Genomic DNA, 19,593 nt, shown 5'->3' with positions numbered 1-19,593 from the left:
TCTCACTGTTGGACCCATCTCTAGCTGTTGGACCCATCTCTCGCTGTTGGATCCATCTCATGCTGTTGGACCCATCTCTTGCTGTTGGATCCATCTCATGCTGTTGGATCCATCTCATGCTGTTGGACCCATCTCTCGCTGTTGGATCCATCCCTCGCTGTTGGATCCATCTCATGCTGTTGGACCCATCTCATGCTGTTGGTTCCATCTCTCGCTGTTGGACCCATCTCTCACTGTTGTACCCTGCTCTCGCAGTTGGACACATCTCTCGCTGTTGGACCCATCTCATGCTGTTGGACCCACCTCATGCTATTGGACCCGTCTCTCGCTATTGGACCCATCTCTCGCTGTTGGACCCATCTCTCGCTGTTGGACCCATCTCTCACTGTTGGACCCACCTCTCCCTGTTGTATCCATCCCTCGCTGTTGGACCCATCTCTCGCTGTTGGACACATTTCTCACTGTTCGACCCATCTCTCGCTGTTGGACCCATCTATCACTGTTGGACCCATCTCATGCTGTTGGACCCATCTCTCGCTCTTGGACTCATCACATGCTGATCGACCCATCTCTTGCTGTTGGACCCATCTCATGCTGTTGGACCCATCTCTCACTGTTGGACCATCTCATGCTGTTGGACCCATCTCTCACTGTTGGTACCCTCTCATTGTGTTGGACCCATCTCTCGCTGTTAGACCCATCTCTCGCTGTTGGACCCATCTCATGCTGTTGGATCCATCTCTCACTGTTGGACCTATCTCTCGCTGTTCGACCCATCTCTCGCTGTTGGACCCATCTCATGCTGTTGGTTCCATCTCTCGCTGTTGGATCCATCTCATGCTGTTGGATCCATCTCTCACTGTTGGACCTATCTCTCGCTGTTCGACCCATCTCTCGCTGTTGGACCCATCTCATGCTGTTGGTTCCATCTCTCGCTGTTAGATCCATCTCATGCTGTTGGACCCATCTCTCAGTGTTGGACCCATCTCATGCTGTTGGAGCCATCTCTCGCTGTTGGTGCCATTTTGAATAAAAATAGAATAATGAATGAAAAGATATACCCTAAAGAGAATACATTAGTCCTGAGCCAGCTCATCCTCAATGACACCTTTGTCATCATCCCTCCTCCACTGCCTCATCGCAGTCTACACCAGACCCCATCAATGGGGAAGTAACTGATCCTCAGGCGCCATCCCTCACTGTTGGACCCATCTCATGCTGTTGGATCCATCTCTCACTGTTGGACCTATCTCTCGCTGTTCGACCCATCTCTCGCTGTTGGACCCATCTCATGCTGTTGGTTCCATCTCTCGCTGTTGGATCCATCTCATGCTGTTGGACCCATCTCTCAGTGTTGGACCCATCTCATGCAGTTGGACCCATCTCATGCTGTTGGCCCCATCTCTCACTGTTGGACCCATCTCTCAGTTTTGGACCCATCTCATGCTGTTGGAGCCATCTCTCACTGTTGGACCCATCTCATGCTGTTGGACCCATGTCTTGCTGTTGTACTCATCTCTCGCTGTTGGACCCCAATCTCGCTATTTGACCCATCTCTCGCTGTTGGACCCATCCCTCGCTGTTGGACCCATCCCTCGCTGTTGGATCGATCTCTTGCTGTTGGACCCATCCCTCGCTGTTGGACCCATCGCTCGCTGTTGGATCCATCTCTCGCTGTTGGATCGATCTCTTGCTGTTGGACCCATCCCTCGCTGTTGGACCCATCGCTCGCTGTTGGACCCATCTCTCGCTGTTGGACGCATCTCTCGCTGTTGGACCCATCTCTCGCTGTTGGATCCATCTCATGCTGTTGGACCCATCTCTCGCTGTTGGACCCATCTCTCGCTGTTGGACCCATCTCTTGCTGTTGGACCCATCTCTCACTGTTGGACCCATCCCTTGCTGTTGGATCTATCTCTCGCTTTTGGATCCATCCCTCACTCTTGGACCCATCTCTCAGTGTTGCACCCATCTTATGCTGTTGGATCCATCTCTCGCTGTTGGACCCATCTCATGCTGTTGGACCCATCTCTCACTGTTGGACGAATCTCATGCTGTTGGACCTATCTCTCACTGTTGGACCCATCTCTCACTGTTGGACCCATCTCTCACTATTGGACCCTTCTTATGCTGTTGGATCCATCTCTCACTGTTGGACCCATCTCATGTTGTTGGACCCATTTCATGCTGTTGGACCCATCTCTCAGTTTTGGACCCATCTCATGCTGTTGGAGCCATCTCTCACTGTTGGACCCATCTCATGCTGTTGGACCCATGTCTTGCTGTTGTACTCATCTCTCGCCGTTGGACCCCAATCTCGCTATTTGACCCATCTCTCGCTGTTGGACCCATCCCTCGCTGTTGGACCCATCCCTCGCTGTTGGACCCATCCCTCGCTGTTGGATCCATCTCTCGCTGTTGGATCGATCTCTTGCTGTTGGACCCATCCCTCGCTGTTGGACCCATCGCTCGCTGTTGGACCCATCTCTCGCTATTGGATCCATCTCACACTTTGGACCCATCTCTCACTGTTGGACCCATCTCTCGTTGTTGGACCCATCTCATGCTGTTGGACCCATCTCTCAGTGTTGGACCCATCTCATGCTGTTGGACCCATCTCTCAGTGTTGGACCCATCTCATGCTGTTGGACCCATCTCTCGCTGTTGGTGCCATTTTGAATAAAAATAGAATAATGAAAGAAAAGATATACCCTAAAGAGAATACATTAGTCCTGAGCCAGCTCATCCTCAATGACACCTTAGTCATCATCCCTCCTCCACTGCCTCATCGCAGTCTACACCAGACCCCATCAATGGGGAAGTAACTGATCCTCAGGCGCCATCCCTCACTGTTGGACCCATCTCTCGCTGTTGGATCCATCTCTCACTGTTGGACCCATCTCAAGCTGTTGGACCCATCTCGCGCTGTTGGACACATCTCATGCTGTTGGACCGATCTCTCACTGTTGGACCCATCTCTCAGTGTTGGACCCATCTCTCAGTGTTGGCCCCATCTCTCACTGTTGGACTCATCTCATGCTGTTGGCCCCATCTCTCACTGTTGGACCCATCTCTCACTGTTGGATCCATCTCTCAGTTTTGGACCCATCTCATGCTGTTGGAGCCATCTCTCGCTGTTGGACCCATCGCATGCTGTTGGACCCATCTCTCACTGTTGGACCCATCTCATGCTGTTGGACCCTTGTCTTGCTGTTGTACTCATCTCTCGCCGTTGGACCCATCTCTCGCTATTGGACCCATCTCTCGCTGTTGGACCCATCCCTCGCTGTTGGACCCATCCCTCGCTGTTGGACCCATCCCTCGCTGTTGAATCCATCTCTCGCTGTTGGATCGATCTCTTGCTGTTGGACCCATCCCTCGCTGTTGGACCCATCGCTCGCTGTTGGACCCATCTCTCGCTGTTGGACCCATCTCTCGCTGTTGGATCGATCTCATGCTGTTGGACCCATCTCTCGCTGTTGGACCCATCTCTCGCTGTTGGACCCATCTCTTGCTGTTGGACCCATCTCTCCCTGTTGGATCCATCCCTTGCTGTTGGATCTATCTCTCGCTTTTGGATCCATCCCTCACTCTTGGACCCATCTCTCAGTGTTGCACCCATCTTATGCTGTTGGATCCATCTCTCGCTGTTGGACCCATCTCATGCTGTTGGACCCATCTCTCACTGTTGGACCCATCTCATGCTGTTGGACCGATCTCTCACTGTTGGACCCATCTCTCACTGTTGGACCCATCTCTCACTATTGGACCCTTCTTATGCTGTTGGATCCATCTCTCACTGTTGGACCCATCTCATGCTGTTGGACCCATTTCATGCTGTTGGACCCATCTCTCAGTGTTGGACCCATCTCCTGCTGTTGGACCCATCTCTCGCTGTTGGACATATCTCATGCTGTTGGACCCATCTCTCACTGTTGGACCCATCTCATGCTGTTGGACCCATCTCTCAGTGTTGGACCCATCTCAAGCTGTTGGACTCATCTCTCACTGTTGGACCCATCTCAAGCTGTTGGACTCACCTTATGCTGTTGGATCCATCTCTCGCTGTTGGACCCATCTCATGCTGTTGGATCCATCTCTCGTTGTTGGACCCATCTCATGCTGTTGGACCCATTTCATGCTGTTGGACCCATCTCTCAGTGTTGGACCCATCTCCTGCTGTTGGACCCATCTCTCGCTGTTGGACCTATCTCATGCTGTTGGACCCATCTCTCACTGTTGGACCCATCTCATGCTGTTGGACCCATCTCTCAGTGTTGGACCCATCTCTTGCTGTTGGACCCATCTCTCACTGTTGGACCCATCTCATGCTGTTGGACCCACCTTATGCTGTTGGATCCATCTCTCGCTGTTGGACCCATCTCATGCTGTTGGACCCATCTCATGCTGTTGGACCCATCTCTTGCCGTTGGACCCATCTCTCAGTGTTGGACCCATCTTATGCTGTTGTATCCATCTCTCGCTGTTGGACCCATCTCATGCTGTTGGACCCATCTCTCACTGTTGCACCCATCTCCTGCTGTTGGACCCATCTCTCACTGTTGGAGCCATCTCTCACTGTTGGACCCCTCTCATTGTGTTGGACCCATCTCTCACTGTTGGACCCATCTCTCGCTGTTGGACCCATCTCATGCTGTTGGACCCATCTCCCACTGTTGGACCCATCTCATGCTGTTGGACCCATCTCTCAGTGTTGGACCCATCTCTTGCATTTGGACCCATCTCTCACTGTTCCACCCATCTCATGCTTTTGGACCCATCTCTCAGTGTTGGACCCATCTCATGCTGTTTGACCCATCTTATGCTGTTGGATCCATCTCTCACTGTTGGACCCATCTCATGCTGTTGGACCCATCTCTCAGTGTTGGACCCATCTCTTGCTGTTGGACCCATCTCTCACTGTTGGACCCATCTCATGCTGTTGGACCCACCTTATGCTGTTGGATCCATCTCTCGCTGTTGGACCCATCTCATGCTGTTGGACCCATCTCATGCTGTTGGACCCATCTCTTGCCGTTGGACCCATCTCTCAGTGTTGGACCCATCTTATGCTGTTGTATCCATCTCTCGCCGTTGGACCCATCTCATGCTGTTGGACCCATCTCTCACTGTTGCACCCATCTCCTGCTGTTGGACCCATCTCTCACTGTTGGAGCCATCTCTCACTGTTGGACCCCTCTCATTGTGTTGGACCCATCTCTCACTGTTGGACCCATCTCTCGCTGTTGGACCCATCTCATGCTGTTGGACCCATCTCCCACTGTTGGACCCATCTCATGCTGTTGGACCCATCTCTCAGTGTTGGACCCATCTCTTGCATTTGGACCCATCTCTCACTGTTCCACCCATCTCATGCTTTTGGACCCATCTCTCAGTGTTGGACCCATCTTTTGCTGCTGGATCCATCTCTCGCTGTTGGACCCATCTCATGCTGTTGGACCCATCTCTCACTGTTGGACCCATCTCATGCTGTTGGACCCATCTCTCACTGTTGGACCCATCTCTCACTGTTGGACCCATCTCTCACTATTGGACCCTCCTTATGCTGTTGGATCCATCTCTCGCTGTTGGACCCATCTCATGCTGTTGGACCCATTTCAATCTGTTGGACCCATCTCTCAGTGTTGGACCCATCTCCTGCTGTTCGACCCATCTCTCACTGTTGGACCCATCTCAAGCTGTTGGACTCACCTTATGCTGTTGGATCCATCTCTCGCTGTTGGACCCATCTCTCGCTGTTGGACCCATCGCATGCTGTTGGACCCATCTCTCGCTGTTGGACCCATCTCTCGCTGTTGGACCCATCTCTCGCTGTTGGATCCATCTCTCACTGTTGGACCCATCTCGTGCTGTTGGACCCATCTCTCGCTTTTGGACCCATCTCATGCTGTTGGACCCATCTCTCGCTGTTGGTCCCATCTCTCGCTTTTGGACCCATCTCTCGCTGTTGGTTCCATCTCACACTTTGGACCCATCTCTCACTGTTGGAGCCATTTCATGCTGTTGGACCCATCTCTCGCCGTTGGATCCATCTCTCACTGTGGGACCCACCTCATGCTGTTGGACCCGTCTGTCGCTGTTGGACCCATCTCTCGCTGTTGGACCCATCTCTCACTGTTGGACCCATCTCTCGCTGTTGGATCCATCTCTCACTGTTGGAGCCATTTCATGCTGTTGGACCCATCTCTCGCTGTTGGATCCATCTCTCACTGTGGGACCCACCTCATGCTGTTGGACCCATCTCTCACTGTTGGATCCATCCCTCGCTGTTGGACCCATCTCTCGCTGTTGGATCCATCTCTCACTGTTGGACCCATCTCTCGCTGTTGGACCCATCTCATGCTGTTGGACCCATCTCTCGCTGTTGGACCCATCTCTCGCTGTTGGACCCATCTCTCGCTGTTGGATCCATCTCACACTTTGGACCCATCTCTCACTGTTGGATCCATCCCTCGCTGTTGGACCCATCTCTTGCTGTTGGATCCATCTCTCGCTGATGGACCCATCTCTCGCTGTTGGACCCATCTCATGCTGTTGGACCCATCTCTCGCTGTTGGACCAATCTCTCACTGTTGGACCCATCTCATGCTGTTGGACCCATCTCTCGCTGTTGGATCCATCTCATGCTGTTGGACCCATCTCTTGCTGTTGGATCCATCTCATGCTGTTGGATCCATCTCATGCTGTTGGACCCATCTCTCGCTGTTGGTCCATCCCTCGCTGTTGGATCCATCTCATGCTGTTGGACCCATCTCATGCTGTTGGTTCCATCTCTCGGTGTTGGACCCATCTCATGCTGTTGGACCCATTTCTCAGTGTTGGATCCATCTCATGCTGTTGGACCCATCTCTCACTGTTGGACCCATCTCTCGCTGTTGGACCCATCTCTCACTGTTGTACCCTGCTCTCGCAGTTGGACACATCTCTCGCTGTTGGACCCATCTCATGCTGTTGGACCCACCTCATGCTATTGGACCCGTCTCTCGCTATTGGACCCATCTCTCGCTGTTGGACCCATCTCTCGCTGTTGGACCCATCTCTCACTGTTGGACCCACCTCTCCCTGTTGTATCCATCCCTCGCTGTTGGACCCATCTCTCGCTGTTGGACACATTTCTCACTGTTCGACCCATCTCTCGCTGTTGGACCCATCTATCACTGTTGGACCCATCTCATGCTGTTGGACCCATCTCTCGCTCTTGGACTCATCACATGCTGATCGACCCATCTCTTGCTGTTGGACCCATCTCATGCTGTTGGACCCATCTCTCACTGTTGGACCATCTCATGCTGTTGGACCCATCTCTCACTGTTGGAACCCTCTCATTGTGTTGGACCCATCTCTCGCTGTTAGACCCATCTCTCGCTGTTGGACCCATCTCATGCTGTTGGATCCATCTCTCACTGTTGTACCTATCTCTCGCTGTTCGACCCATCTCTCGCTGTTGGACCCAGCTCATGCTGTTGGTTCCATCTCTCGCTGTTGGATCCATCTCATGCTGTTGGATCCATCTCTCACTGTTGGACCTATCTCTCGCTGTTCGACCCATCTCTCGCTGTTGGACCCATCTCATGCTGTTGGTTCCATCTCTCGCTGTTGGATCCATCTCATGCTGTTGGACCCATCTCTCAGTGTTGGACCCATCTCATGCTGTTGGACCCATCTCTCGCTGTTGGTGCCATTTTGAATACAAATAGAATAATGAAAGAAAAGATATAGCCTAAAGAGAATACATTAGTCCTGAGCCAGCTCATCCTCAATGACACCTTTGTCATCATCCCTCCTCCACTGCCTCATCGCAGTCTACACCAGACCCCATCAATGGGGAAGTAACTGATCCTCAGGCGCCATCCCTCACTGTTGGACCCATCTCATGCTGTTGGATCCATCTCTCACTGTTGGACCTATCTCTCGCTGTTCGACCCATCTCTCGCTGTTGGACCCATCTCATTCTGTTGGTTCCATCTCTCGCTGTTGGATCCATCTCATGCTGTTGGACCCATCTCTCAGTGTTGGACCCATCTCATGCTGTTGGACCCATCTCATGCTGTTGGCCCCATCTCTCACTGTTGGACCCATCTCTCAGTTTTGGACCCATCTCATGCTGTTGGAGCCATCTCTCGCTGTTGGACCCATCGCATGCTGTTGGACCCATCTCTCACTGTTGGACCCATCTCATGCTGTTGGACCCATGTCTTGCTGTTGTACTCATCTCTCGCCGTTGGACCCATCTCTCGCTATTGGACCCATCTCTCGCTGTTGGACCCATCCCTCGCTGTTGGACCCATCCCTCGCTGTTGGACCCATCCCTCGCTGTTGGATCCATCTCTCGCTGTTGGATCAATCTCTTGCTGTTGGACCCATCCCTCGCTGTTGGACCCATCGCTCGCTGTTGGACCCATCTCTCGCTGTTGGACCCATCTCTCGCTGTTGGACCCATCTCTCGCTATTGGATCCATCTCACACTTTGGACCCATCTCTCACTGTTGGACCCATCTCTCGCTGTTGGACCCATCTCATGCTGTTGGACCCATCTCTCAGTGTTGGACCCATCTCATGCTGTTGGACCCATCTCTCGCTGTTGGTGCCATTTTGAATAAAAATAGAATAATGAAAGAAAAGATATACCCTAAAGAGAATACATTAGTCCTGAGCCAGCTCATCCTCAATGACACCTTAGTCATCATCCCTCCTCCACTGCCTCATCGCAGTCTACACCAGACCCTATCAATGGGGAAGTAACTGATCCTCAGGCGCCATCCCTCACTGTTGGACCCATCTCTCGCTGTTGGACCCATCTCTCACTGTTGGACCCATCTCACGCTGTTGGACCCATCTCGCGCTGTTGGACACATCTCATGCTGTTGGACCGATCTCTCACTGTTGGACCCATCTCTCAGTGTTGGACCCATCTCTCAGTGTTGGCCCCATCTCTCACTGTTGGACTCATCTCATGCTGTTGGCCCCATCTCTCACTGTTGGACCCATCTCTCACTGTTGGATCCATCTCTCAGTTTTGGACCCATCTCATGCTGTTGGAGCCATCTCTCGCTGTTGGACCCATCGCATGCTGTTGGACCCATCTCTCACTGTTGGACCCATCTCATGCTGTTGGACCCATGTCTTGCTGTTGTACTCATCTCTCGCCGTTGGACCCATCTCTCGCTATTGGACCCATCTCTCGCTGTTGGACCCATCCCTCGCTGTTGGACCCATCCCTCGCTGTTGGACCCATCCCTCGCTGTTGGATCCATCTCTCGCTGTTGGATCGATCTCTTGCTGTTGGACCCATCCCTCGCTGTTGGACCCATCGCTCGCTGTTGGACCCATCTCTCGCTGTTGGACCCATCTCTCGCTGTTGGACCCATCTCATGCTGTTGGTTCCATCTCTCGCTGTTGGATCCATCTCATGCTGTTGGACCCATCTCTCAGTGTTGGACCCATCTCATGCTGTTGGACCCATCTCATGCTGTTGGCCCCATCTCTCACTGTTGGACCCATCTCTCAGTTTTGGACCCATCTCATGCTGTTGGAGCCATCTCTCGCTGTTGGACCCATCGCATGCTGTTGGACCCATCTCTCACTGTTGGACCCATCTCATGCTGTTGGACCCATGTCTTGCTGTTGTACTCATCTCTCGCCGTTGGACCCATCTCTCGCTATTGGACCCATCTCTCGCTGTTGGACCCATCCCTCGCTGTTGGACCCATCCCTCGCTGTTGGACCCATCCCTCGCTGTTGGATCCATCTCTCGCTGTTGGATCAATCTCTTGCTGTTGGACCCATCCCTCGCTGTTGGACCCATCGCTCGCTGTTGGACCCATCTCTCGCTGTTGGACCCATCTCTCGCTGTTGGACCCATCTCTCGCTATTGGATCCATCTCACACTTTGGACCCATCTCTCACTGTTGGACCCATCTCTCGCTGTTGGACCCATCTCATGCTGTTGGACCCATCTCTCAGTGTTGGACCCATCTCATGCTGTTGGACCCATCTCTCGCTGTTGGTGCCATTTTGAATAAAAATAGAATAATGAAAGAAAAGATATACCCTAAAGAGAATACATTAGTCCTGAGCCAGCTCATCCTCAATGACACCTTAGTCATCATCCCTCCTCCACTGCCTCATCGCAGTCTACACCAGACCCCATCAATGGGGAAGTAACTGATCCTCAGGCGCCATCCCTCACTGTTGGACCCATCTCTCGCTGTTGGACCCATCTCTCACTGTTGGACCCATCTCACGCTGTTGGACCCATCTCGCGCTGTTGGACACATCTCATGCTGTTGGACCGATCTCTCACTGTTGGACCCATCTCTCAGTGTTGGACCCATCTCTCAGTGTTGGCCCCATCTCTCACTGTTGGACTCATCTCATGCTGTTGGCCCCATCTCTCACTGTTGGACCCATCTCTCACTGTTGGATCCATCTCTCAGTTTTGGACCCATCTCATGCTGTTGGAGCCATCTCTCGCTGTTGGACCCATCGCATGCTGTTGGACCCATCTCTCACTGTTGGACCCATCTCATGCTGTTGGACCCATGTCTTGCTGTTGTACTCATCTCTCGCCGTTGGACCCATCTCTCGCTATTGGACCCATCTCTCGCTGTTGGACCCATCCCTCGCTGTTGGACCCATCCCTCGCTGTTGGACCCATCCCTCGCTGTTGGATCCATCTCTCGCTGTTGGATCGATCTCTTGCTGTTGGACCCATCCCTCGCTGTTGGACCCATCGCTCGCTGTTGGACCCATCTCTCGCTGTTGGACCCATCTCTCGCTGTTGGACCCATCTCTCGCTGTTGGATCCATCTCATGCTGTTGGACCCATCTCTCGCTGTTGGACCCATCTCTTGCTGTTGGACCCATCTCTTGCTGTTGGACCCATCTCTCACTGTTGGACCCATCCCTTGCTGTTGGATCTATCTCTCGCTTTTGGATCCATCCCTCACTCTTGGACCCATCTCTCAGTGTTGCACCCATCATATGCTGTTGGATCCATCTCTCGCTGTTGGACCCATCTCATGCTGTTGGACCCATCTCTCACTGTTGGACGAATCTCATGCTGTTGGACCTATCTCTCACTGTTGGACCCATCTCTCACTGTTGGACCCATCTCTCACTATTGGACCCTTCTTATGCTGTTGGATCCATCTCTCACTGATGGACCCATCTCATGTTGTTGGACCCATTTCATGCTGTTGGACCCATCTCTCAGTGTTGGACCCATCTCCTGCTGTTGGACCCATCTCTCGCTGTTGGACATATCTCATGCTGTTGGACCCATCTCTCACTGTTGGACCCAACACATGCTGTTGGACCCATCTCTCAGTGTTGGACCCATCTCAAGCTGTTGGACTCATCTCTCACTGTTGGATCCATCTCTCGCTGTTGGACCCATCTCATGCTGTTGGATCCATCTCTCGTTGTTGAACCCATCTCATGCTGTTGGACCCATTACATGCTGTTGGACCCATCTCTCAGTGTTGGACCCATCTCCTGCTGTTGGACCCATCTCTCGCTGTTGGACCTATCTCATGCTGTTGGACCCATCTCTCACTGTTGGACCCATCTCATGCTGTTGGACCCATCTCTCAGTGTTGGACCCATCTCTTGCTGTTGGACCCATCTCTCACTGTTGGACCCATCTCATGCTGTTGGACCCACCTTATGCTGTTGGATCCATCTCTCGCTGTTGGACCCATCTCATGCTGTTGGACCCATCTCATGCTGTTGGACCCATCTCTTGCCGTTGGACCCATCTCTCAGTGTTGGACCCATCTCATGCTGTTGGATCCATCTCTCGTTGTTGAACCCATCTCATGCTGTTGGACCCATTACATGCTGTTGGACCCATCTCTCAGTGTTGGACCCATCTCTCAGTGTTGGACCCATCTCATGCTGTTGGACCCATCTCATGCTGTTGGATCCATCTCTCGCTGTTGGACCCATCTCATGCTGTTGGATCCATCTCTCGTTGTTGAACCCATCTCATGCTGTTGGACCCATTACATGCTGTTGGACCCATCTCTCAGTGTTGGACCCATCTCCTGCTGTTGGACCCATCTCTCGCTGTTGGACCTATCTCATGCTGTTGGACCCATCTCTCACTGTTGGACCCATCTCATGCTGTTGGACCCATCTCTCAGTGTTGGACCCATCTCTTGCTGTTGGACCCATCTCTCACTGTTGGACCCATCTCATGCTGTTGGACCCACCTTATGCTGTTGGATCCATCTCTCGCTGTTGGACCCATCTCATGCTGTTGGACCCATCTCATGCTGTTGGACCCATCTCTTGCCGTTGGACCCATCTCTCAGTGTTGGACCCATCTTATGCTGTTGTATCCATCTCTCGCTGTTGGACCCATCTCATGCTGTTGGACCCATCTCTCACTGTTGCACCCATCTCCTGCTGTTGGACCCATCTCTCACTGTTGGAGCCATCTCTCACTGTTGGACCCCTCTCATTGTGTTGGACCCATCTCTCACTGTTGGACCCATCTCTCGCTGTTGGACCCATCTCATGCTGTTGGACCCATCTCCCACTGTTGGACCCATCTCATGCTGTTGGACCCATCTCTCAGTGTTGGACCCATCTCTTGCATTTGGACCCATCTCTCACTGTTCCACCCATCTCATGCTTTTGGACCCATCTCTCAGTGTTGGACCCATCTCATGCTGTTTGACCCATCTTATGCTGTTGGATCCATCTCTCACTGTTGGACACATCTCATGCTGTTGGACCCATCTCATGCTGTTGGACCCATCTCTTGCCGTTGGACCCATCTCTCAGTGTTGGACCCATCTTATGCTGCTGGATCCATCTCTCGCTGTTGGACCCATCTCATGCTGTTGGACCCATCTCTCACTGTCGGACCCATCTCATGCTGTTGGACCCATCTCTCACTGTTGGACCCATCTCTCACTGTTGGACCCATCTCTCACTATTGGACCCTCCTTATGCTGTTGGATCCATCTCTCGCTGTTGGATCCATCTCATGCTGTTGGACCCATTTCATGCTGTTGGACCCATCTCTCAGTGTTGGACCCATCTCCTGGTGTTGGACCCATCTCTCACTGTTGGACCCATCTCAAGCTGTTGGACTCATCTCTCACTGTTGGACCCATCTCAAGCTGTTGGACTCACCTTATGCTGTTGGATCCATCTCTCGCTGTTGGACCCATCTCATGTTGTTGGATCCATCTCTCGTTGTTGGACCCATCTCATGCTGTTGGACCCATTTCATGCTGTTGGACCCATCTCTCAGTGTTGGACCCATCTCCTGCTGTTGGACCCATCTCTCGCTGTCGGAACGATCTCATGCTGTTGGACCCATCTCTCACTGTTGGACCCATCTGATGCTGTTGGACCCATCTCTCAGTGTTGGACCCATCTCTTGCTGTTGGACCCATCTCTCACTGTTGGACCCATCTCATGCTGTTGGACCCATCTCATGCTGTTGGACCCATCTCTTGCCGTTGGACCCATCTCTCAGTGTTGGACCCATCTTATGCTGCTGGATCCATCTCTCGCTGTTGGACCCATCTCATGCTGTTGGACCCATCTCTCACTGTTGGACCCATCTCATGCTGTTGGACCCATCTCTCACTGTTGGACCCATCTCTCACTGTTGGACCCATCTCTCACTATTGGACCCTCCTTATGCTGTTGGATCCATCTCTCGCTGTTGGACCCATCTCATGCTGGTGGACCCATTTCATGCTGTTGGACCCATCTCTCAGTGTTGGACCCATCTCCTGCTGTTGGACCCATCTCATGCTGTTGGACCCATTTCATGCTGTTGGACCCATCTCTGAGTGTTGGACCCATCTCCTGGTGTTGGACCCATCTCTCACTGTTGGACCCATCTCAAGCTGTTGGACTCATCTCTCACTGTTGGACCCATCTCAAGCTGTTGGACTCACCTTATGCTGTTGGATCCATCTCTCGCTGTTGGACCCATCTCATGTTGTTGGATCCATCTCTCGTTGTTGGACCCATCTCATGCTGTTGGACCCATTTCATGCTGTTGGACCCATCTCTCAGTGTTGGACCCATCTCCTGCTGTTGGACCCATCTCTCGCTGTCGGAACGATCTCATGCTGTTGGACCCATCTCTCACTATTGGACCCATCTGATGCTGTTGGAACCATCTCTCAGTGTTGGACCCATCTCTTGCTGTTGGACCCATCTCTCACTGTTGGACCCATCTCATGCTGTTGGACCCATCTCATGCTGTTGGACCCATCTCTTGCCGTTGGACCCATCTCTCAGTGTTGGACCCATCTTATGCTGCTGGATCCATCTCTCGCTGTTGGACCCATCTCATGCTGTTGGACCCATCTCTCACTGTTGGACCCATCTCATGCTGTTGGACCCATCTCTCACTGCTGGACCCATCTCTCACTCTTGGACCCATCTCTCACTATTGGACCCTCCTTATGCTGTTGGATCCATCTCTCGCTGTTTGACCCATCTCATGCTGTTGGACCCATTTCATGCTGTTGGACCCATCTCTCAGTGTTGGACCCATCTCCTGCTGTTGGACCCATCTCTCGCTGTTGGACCTGTCTCATGCTGTTGGACCCATCTCTCACTGTTGGACCCATCTCATGCTGTTGGACCCATCTCTCACTGTTGGACCCATCTCTCGCTGTTGGACTCATCTCAAGCTGTTGGACTCACCTTATGCTGTTGGATCCATCTCTCGCTGTTGGACCCATCTCATGCTGTTGGATCCATCTCTCGTTGTTGGACCCATCTCATGCTGTTGGACCCATTTCATGCTGTTGGACCCATCTCTCAGTGTTGGACCCATCTCCTGCTGTTGGACCCATCTCTCGCTGTTGGACCTATCTCATGCTGTTGGACCCATCTCTCACTGTTGGACCGATCTCATGCTGTTGGACCCATCTCTCAGTGTTGGACCCATCACTTGCTGTTGGACCCATCTCTCACTGTTGGACCCATCTCATGCTGTTGGACCCACCTTATGCTGTTGGATCCATCTCTCGCTGTTGGACCCATCTCATGCTTTTGGACCCATCTCATTCTGTTGGACCCATCTCTTACCGTTGGACCCATCTCTCAGTGTTGGACCCATCTTATGCTGTTGTATCCATCTCTCGCTGTTGGACCCATCTCATGCTGTTGGACCCATCTCTCACTGTTGCACCCATCTCCTGCTGTTGGACCCATCTCTCATTGTTGGAGCCATCTCTCACTGTTGGACCCCTCTCATTGTGTTGGACCCATCTCTCACTGTTGGATCCATCTCTCGCTGTTGGACCCATCTCATGCTGTTGGACCCATCTCTCACTGTTGGACCCATCTCATGCTGTTGGACCCATCTCTCAGTGTTGGACCCATCTCTTGCTGTTGGACCCATCTCTCACTGTTGGACCCATCTCATGCTGTTGGACCCATCTCATGCTGTTCCACCCATCTCATGCTTTTGGACCCATCTCTCAGTGTTGGACCCATCTCATGCTGTTTGACCCATCTCTTGCCGTTGGACCCATCTCTCAGTGTTGGACCCATCTTATGCTGTTGTATCCATCTCTCGCTGTTGGACCCATCTCATGCTGTTGGACCCATCTCTCACTGTTGCACCCATCTCCTGCTGTTGGACCCATCTCTCACTGTTGGAGCCATCTCTCACTGTTGGACCCCTCTCATTGTGTTGGACCCATCTCTCACTGTTGGACCCATCTCTCGCTGTTGGACCCATCTCATGCTGTTGGACCCATCTCCCACTGTTGGACCCATCTCATGCTGTTGGACCCATCTCTCAGTGTTGGACCCATCTCTTGCATTTGGACCCATCTCTCACTGTTCCACCCATCTCATGCTTTTGGACCCATCTCTCAGTGTTGGACCCATCTCATGCTGTTTGACCCATCTTATGCTGTTGGATCCATCTCTCACTGTTGGACCCATCTCATGCTGTTGGACCCATCTCATGCTGTTGGACCCATCTCTTGCCGTTGGACCCATCTCTCAGTGTTGGACCCATCTTATGCTGCTGGATCCATCTCTCGCTGTTGGACCCATCTCATGCTGTTGGACCCATCTCTCACTGTTGGACCCATCTCATGCTGTTGGACCCATCTCTCACTGTTGGACCCATCTCTCACTGTTGGACCCATCTCTCACTATTGGACCCTCCTTATGCTGTTGGATCCATCTCTCGCTGTTGGACCCATCTCATGCTGTTGGACCCATTTCAATCTGTTGGACCCATCTCTCAGTGTTGGACCCATCTCCTGCTGTTCGACCCATCTCTCACTGTTGGACCCATCTCAAGCTGTTGGACTCATCTCTCACTGTTGGACCCATCTCAAGCTGTTGGACTCACCTTATGCTGTTGGATCCATCTCTCGCTGTTGGACCCATCTCTCGCTGTTGGACCCATCGCATGCTGTTGGACCCATCTCTCGCTGTTGGACCCATCTCTCGCTGTTGGATCCATCTCTCACTGTTGGACCCATCTCGTGCTGTTGGACCCATCTCTCGCTTTTGGACCCATCTCATGCTGTTGGACCCATCTCTCGCTGTTGGACCCATCTCTCGCTGTTGGTCCCATCTCTCGCTGTTGGCTCCATCTCACACTTTGGACCCATCTCTCGCTGTTGGATCCATCTCTCACTGTGGGACCCACCTCATGCTGTTGGACCCGTCTGTCGCTGTTGGACCCATCTATCGCTGTTGGACCCATCTCTCACTGTTGGACCCATCTCTCACTGTTGGATCCATCCCTCGCTGTTGGACCCATCTCATGCTGTTGGATCCATCTCTCACTGTTGGACCCATCTCTCGCTGTTGGACCCATCTCATGCTGTTGGACCCATCTCTCGCTGTTGGACCCATCTCTCGCTGTTGGACCCATCTCTCGCTGTTGGATCCATCTCACACTTTGGACCCATCTCTCACTGTTGGACCCATCTCTCGCTTTTGGACCCATCTCATGCTGTTGGATCCATCTCTCGCTGATGGACCCATCTCTCGCTGTTGGACCCATCTCATGCTGTTGGACCCATCTCTCGCTGTTGGACCAATCTCTCACTGTTGGACCCATCTCATGCTGTTGGACCCATCTCTCGCTGTTGGATCCATCTCATGCTGTTGGACCCATCTCTTGCTGTTGGATCCATCTCATGCTGTTGGATCCATCTCATGCTGTTGGACCCATCTCTCGCTGTTGGATCCATCCCTCGCTGTTGGATCCATCTCATGCTGTTGGACCCATCTCATGCTGTTGGTTCCATCTCTCGCTGTTGGACCCATCTCATGCTGTTGGACCCATTTCTCAGTGTTGGATCCATCTCATGCTGTTGAACCCATCTCTCACTGTTGGACCCATCTCTCGCTTTTGGACCCATCTCATGCTGTTGGATCCATCTCTCGCTGATGGACCCATCTCTCGCTGTTGGACCCATCTCATGCTGTTGGACCCATCTCTCGCTGTTGGATCCATCTCTCACTGTTGGACCCATCTCTCGCTGTTGGACCCATCTCATGCTGTTGGACCCATCTCTCGCTGTTGGACCCATCTCTCGCTGTTGGATCCATCTCTCGCTGTTGGATCCATCTCACACTTTGGACCCATCTCTCACTGTTGGATCCATCCCTCGCTGTTGGACCCATCTCTTGCTGTTGGATCCATCTCTCGCTGATGGACCCATCTCTCGCTGTTGGACCCATCTCATGCTGTTGGACCCATCTCTCGCTGTTGGACCAATCTCTCACTGTTGGACCCATCTCATGCTGTTGGACCCATCTCTCGCTGTTGGATCCATCTCATGCTGTTGGACCCATCTCTTGCTGTTGGATCCATCTCATGCTGTTGGATCCATCTCATGCTGTTGGACCCATCTCTCGCTGTTGGTCCATCCCTCGCTGTTGGATCCATCTCATGCTGTTGGACCCATCTCATGCTGTTGGTTCCATCTCTCGGTGTTGGACCCATCTCATGCTGTTGGACCCATTTCTCAGTGTTGGATCCATCTCATGCTGTTGGACCCATCTCTCACTGTTGGACCCATCTCTCGCTGTTGGACCCATCTCTCACTGTTGTACCCTGCTCTCGCAGTTGGACACATCTCTCGCTGTTGGACCCATCTCATGCTGTTGGACCCACCTCATGCTATTGGACCCGTCTCTCGCTATTGGACCCATCTCTCGCTGTTGGACCCATCTCTCGCTGTTGGACCCATCTCTCACTGTTGGACCCACCTCTCCCTGTTGTATCCATCCCTCGCTGTTGGACCCATCTCTCGCTGTTGGACACATTTCTCACTGTTCGACCCATCTCTCGCTGTTGGACCCATCTATCACTGTTGGACCCATCTCATGCTGTTGGACCCATCTCTCGCTCTTGGACTCATCACATGCTGATCGACCCATCTCTTGCTGTTGGACCCATCTCATGCTGTTGGACCCATCTCTCACTGTTGGACCATCTCATGCTGTTGGACCCATCTCTCACTGTTGGAACCCTCTCATTGTGTTGGACCCATCTCTCGCTGTTAGACCCATCTCTCGCTGTTGGACCCATCTCATGCTGTTGGATCCATCTCTCACTGTTGTACCTATCTCTCGCTGTTCGACCCATCTCTCGCTGTTGGACCCATCTCATGCTGTTGGTTCCATCTCTCGCTGTTGGATCCATCTCATGCTGTTGGATCCATCTCTCACTGTTGGACCTATCTCTCGCTGTTCGACCCATCTCTCGCTGTTGGACCCATCTCATGCTGTTGGTTCCATCTCTCGCTGTTGGATCCATCTCATGCTGTTGGACCCATCTCTCAGTGTTGGACCCATCTCATGCTGTTGGACCCATCTCTCGCTGTTGGTGCCATTTTGAATACAAATAGAATAATGAAAGAAAAGATATAGCCTAAAGAGAATACATTAGTCCTGAGCCAGCTCATCCTCAATGACACCTTTGTCATCATCCCTCCTCCACTGCCTCATCGCAGTCTACACCAGACCCCATCAATGGGGAAGTAACTGATCCTCAGGCGCCATCCCTCACTGTTGGACCCATCTCATGCTGTTGGATCCATCTCTCACTGTTGGACCTATCTCTCGCTGTTCGACCCATCTCTCGCTGTTGGACCCATCTCATGCTGTTGGTTCCATCTCTCGCTGTTGGATCCATCTCATGCTGTTGGACCCATCTCTCAGTGTTGGACCCATCTCATGCTGTTGGACCCATCTCATGCTGTTGGCCCCATCTCTCACTGTTGGATCCATCTCTCAGTTTTGGACCCATCTCATGCTGTTGGAGCCATCTCTCGCTGTTGGACCCATCGCATGCTGTTGGACCCATCTCTCACTGTTGGACCCATCTCATGCTGTTGGACCCATGTCTTGCTGTTGTACTCATCTCTCGCCGTTGGACCCATCTCTCGCTATTGGACCCATCTCTCGCTGTTGGACCCATCCCTCGCTGTTGGACCCATCCCTCGCTGTTGGACCCATCCCTCGCTGTTGGATCCATCTCTCGCTGTTGGATCGATCTCTTGCTGTTGGACCCATCCCTCGCTGTTGGACCCATCGCTCGCTGTT

Source organism: Chiloscyllium plagiosum, unplaced genomic scaffold (genome assembly GCF_037043375.1).
Source record: "Chiloscyllium plagiosum isolate Xiang-an unplaced genomic scaffold, Cpla_swu_hap1 HiC_scaffold_13, whole genome shotgun sequence".
Classification (NCBI taxonomy): Eukaryota; Metazoa; Chordata; class Chondrichthyes; order Orectolobiformes; family Hemiscylliidae; genus Chiloscyllium; species Chiloscyllium plagiosum.
The sequence above is the reverse complement of the archived record's forward strand: the minus strand, read 5'-3'. Positions refer to the sequence as shown.